The sequence below is a fragment of the Colobus angolensis genome, unplaced genomic scaffold (genome assembly GCF_000951035.1).
Source record: "Colobus angolensis palliatus isolate OR3802 unplaced genomic scaffold, Cang.pa_1.0 Scaffold70, whole genome shotgun sequence".
In the NCBI taxonomy this organism is placed as follows: Eukaryota; Metazoa; Chordata; class Mammalia; order Primates; family Cercopithecidae; genus Colobus; species Colobus angolensis.
This window is the reverse complement of record NW_012120710.1, coordinates 6,101,281-6,106,088: the sequence shown is the minus strand read 5'-3', so window position 1 is coordinate 6,106,088 and position 4,808 is coordinate 6,101,281.

Below are 4,808 nucleotides of genomic sequence, written 5' to 3'. Positions count from 1 at the left end.
GGTCCTTAGGCCAGTATTATATCATCAAGATTTGTATTTCTAATGAAATTCTACAGATCTTTCTGCAAGAATAGAGGAGCAGAAAGAAATACTATAATGAAGGCCAAAGTAGACTATAAACACAATGGAAGGTAAGCAAAAATTGTCTCACTTTTCCCTCCTTTGCCTTTTGCTGTAATTTTTTCCCCTTCTTCCTACTCAGCACATTTGCCTATAGTAAGCAGACCCAGCTTTGAGTCTGATATCCCAGCCTGTAGCCTTTAATGATACTTTATGCAGCGTCAGAAATTTCCTGTCATGTCTCACTAAGTGACTGCCTATCTCTTACACTAAATTAGTTCATCTACTATTTAAAGGATGTCAATGTCTTAATGAGTTAGCTCTCTTGGATAACAACTTTACATTTTTTATGAGCTTCTCTAGGAAATGTACTCAAGGGAGAAAAGAATTTTAGTGAGAATTTTAGCAAACCAAAGAAGGGGATTTGAGCATATATTTTGGGCCACAGCTTGTGTTACTCTTGAAATAAAATAACTGAGGCATCAGCCAGCAATATCAAGAGTGCCAGCCCAGACTAGAGAATGTCAAGGAGTTTATAATTTTCAGTGCCAAATGCCATACTTTGTCTAATATAAAATACTATATTTTATGATGTATCATTACATTATGAATGCTAAAGAAACAATTTTTTAATGAAAAAATTAAACAATGACCAATACTTTCTTATTATTTGGAATTTTAATTTTATCCTAATTGAAAGAAATGTTTTAGATTTATACATAGATTATTATATATTGGTATTATGTATGCATAAAAAGAAATAAATAGGCAAATATTAAATACCAAGTCTTACTTTTCCTAACCACTTTTAACTGAATTATTGCTATTTTTGTGATTTCACACAATTTTTTTATGCTTTTAAAGGTAATGGTGATATACCATTACTTAAAAGGGTGTTCCATTTTGGTCTACTGGATTGTCTTCTAAGTCTTTGAGAGTATGCTCAAGCAATAACAACTTTATTGTAACTGCTGCCTGGCAACATGGAGAGATGCATACTGATGTCAATGCTGGTAAAGCATCAAAAAGTGTGCATCTTAGAATGAATAAATTCTAAGTTAGTTATGATTGTTGGGGCTAACACATTTTCAATATGTATTTTTTTCAGTGCATGAAGCTAAAATGAAAAATAATTATAACACTTCACACTTGTTTACAACTTTACAGCCTCCAAAGCATTTCCCTACACATTATCTGATTAAAATTTCAGCCTAGAACCAACACGAGCAGCAGCATCATTATCTCTGGTAGTAGATGACATTTTTAAAACCATGTCAATGATATTATTTTGCAAATATGTTTTCACACACTTCATTTCATTTACTAGTTGTGGCAGACTGCGGTGTCCACCAAAATCCATTCTCCCTTTTTTCCTGGTACAACTAGACTGTATTTTCCAGCTTCCCCGAAAAGTGGTGGCTGTGTGACTGAGTTCTAGTCAATGGAATGTGGACATACAAGGTATGTACTACTTTAAGGCCTGGCCCATACAATTATTCAGTACATGCTGTCTCCTCCATTTAAACAATGGAGACATTTTAGTGGGAGACAAATGTGAAGATGGTATAGCTCCATCACTCTAGGTCTTTAAATGACTCTGTAGTTCCTGTTATCCCCACCCTAAGCAGATATGTAAAAAAGTAATAAACATTGTTCTTTAAACCATTGAATTCTGAAATTTATGTGTAATCATATCTTAGCTTACTTTTTTTAACTAAATTTTTTACAACTTTTATTTTAGGTTCAGGAGTACATATGCAGGTTTGTTATAGAGGTAAATTGCATGTCATGGGGGTTTAGAGTACAGATTATTTTATCATCCAGGTAGTAAGCATAATTCCCAATATGTAGTTTTTTGATCCTCACCCTCCTCCCACCTTCCACCCTCAATTAGGCCCTGGTATCTATTGTTCTCTTCTTTGTGTCCATGTGTACTCAATGTTTAGCTCCCACTTATAAGTGACAATATGCAGGATTTGGTTTTCTGTTTCTGTGTTAGTTTGCTTAGGTTAATGACTTCCAGCTCCATCATGTTGCTGCAAAGGACATAATCTCATTCTTTATTATGGCTGTGTGGTATTCAATGCTGTATATGTACCACATTTTCTTTATCCAGTCTACCATTGATGGGCATTTAGTCTACCACTGATGGGCATTGATGCCTTTGCTATTGTGAGTAGTGCTGCAATGAACATACGTGTGCATGTGTCTTTATGGTAGAATGATTTATATTCTTCTGGGTATATACCCAGTAATGGGATTGCTGGGTCGAGTGGTAATTCTCTTTTAAGTTCTTTGAGAAATCTCCAAGCTGCTTTCCACAATGACTGAACTAATTTACATCCCCACCAGCAGTATATGTGTTCCCTTTTCTCCACAACCTTGCCAGCATCTGTTATTTTTTGACCTTTTAATAATAGCAATTATGACTGGTATAAGATGGTATCTCATTGTGGTTTTGATTTGCATTTCTCTAATTACTAGTGACATTGAGCATCTTTTTATATGCTTGTTGGCTGCTTGTAAATCTTCTCTTGAAAAGTGTCTGTTCATGTCCTTTGCCCACTTTTTAATGGGCTGTTGGTTTTTTGCTTGTTAATTTGTTTAAGCTCCTTATAGATTCTATACGTTAGACATTTGTCGAATGCATAGTTTGCAAATATTTTCTCCCATTCTGTAGATTGTCTGTTTACTCTGTTGGTAGTTTCTTTTGTTGTGCAGAAGCTCTTTAGTTTAATTAGGTCCAATTTGTCGATTTGTGTTTTTGTTGTCATAAAATCTTTACCAGAGCCTATGTCCTGTCTTATCATAGATCCAGTTGCATGTTTTCCTCCAATGTAACCTGTATTCCATACATGACTGCAATGAAGAGCAAAGGAAAAATAACTTGTGCTCTATTAAAATGTACATTCAGCAAGTGGTAATAGAGATACAAGTTATTTTGTATTATAGAGCAAATATAAAATAATTCCATTAATTCACAACAATATAAATGAATGATTGAATAAATAAATATAAGAGAATAGAAAAATCTTTGCAAAAAATGCCAAATAATTTGTGTTGATACTCCTCCCTCAGAAAGGTAGAGCGTAACTCTCCACCAGTAAGTATGGGCTGGACTTAGTGATTTCCTTCCAGAATACAGTATGGTGAATGGGAGGAGGTAAAGAATAATTTCCTATGGAGAAACTTGACAAAATGAACTTGACCAGGTGACCAAGGTTAATATCAAGAATAGTTATCATGTTGACATTATTCACCCTTCATAAAATCAGTAGAAATGATACTTTATAATTGTGGTCTTCTTCTCCCAAACCAGAAAAACCTAACCATGAGAAAAACATCAGAAAAGACACAATTGTAGAACATACCATAACATACCTGATGAGTACTCTTCTGAACTTTCAAAGCCAGCAAAAATAAAGTCTGAAAAACTGTCACAGCCAGAAGGATCCTTAGGACAAATGACGACTAAAGGTAATGTAGTATCCAGGATGGGACACTGGAACAGAAAAAAAAATTAGACAAAAACTAAGAAAATGTAAGTAAAATATGGACTTTAGTTAATAGCAATGCACTAATGTTTGTTCCTTAGTTTCAACAAATGAACCATACTAATGTAAGCTATTAACAATAGGAGAAACTACATGCAAGATGTACAGAAACTCTCTGTAATATTTTTGAATTTTTCTTTAAATCTAAATGTTTTAAACATAAAAAGCTTTATTAAAAACAAAAAGTGGCAGAGCTAAACCTGTCTAGTTCCCAAACCAAAATCTATGTTATGAACTGAATGTTTGTATTCCCTCAAAATTCATACATTGAAGCCCTAACCCCCAGGGTGACTTGGGGATAGGATTTTTAGGAAGTAATTAAGGTTAAATGAGGTTATAATAATGGAGCCCTAACCTTATAGGATTGGTGACCTCAAAAGAAGAGAAAGAGCAAGATCTCACTATCTCTTTTCATGTGCACATGACGAAAAAAGGCCATGTGAGCTCACAGTGAGAAGGTGGCCATCTGCAAGCCAGAAAAAGAGCCCTCACCAGGACTGAATCACCTGAGCTCATACTTCCCAGCTTCCAGAACTGTGAGAAAATAAATTTTTGTTGTTTATGCCACCCAGTCTATGGCATTTTGTTACGATAGCTTGAGCCTTACTGCCTTTAGACCTTGATTCTAGGAGTTACTTTGAAAGTTGGACCAATCACTTGACTATACAGACATCTATTTCCTCTCATTAAGATGAGAATTATAATACAGCCTGCCTATCTCAGCAGCTACTTTAAATTCAAATGGTTAATATATGGGAAAGTATTGCACAAATGTAGATAATTAATTCTTATTAAATTAGATACTAGTTTTTCTTATCTCCCAAAAGCCTAAACATAGTAAATTTAGAGAGTAATGCTGGTTTTATTTTCTATGGTTTAAACTTCTTTACATTTGTGGATTATACTCCTTTGATCTCAAAACTAACTAGTTATTAGATGGTAATGCTGGGAACAAAATTATTAAAAGTATCTTATAGAGATTAATAGGGACAATAATAAGAACTTTCAATATACCTTAAAGACAAAGGACAGTAACTTCAGAATATTTTGTAAGCATGATATTCATTTTCTGCTAAGTCATTTCTGAAGTATTTACATTTAGCATTTTAAAAATAAAATATAAGTGTTCTGGTGGACCATGTTAAATCACAGAAAATTTATCCATAGTGATAAAAGTTTTCCCCATTTCCATTT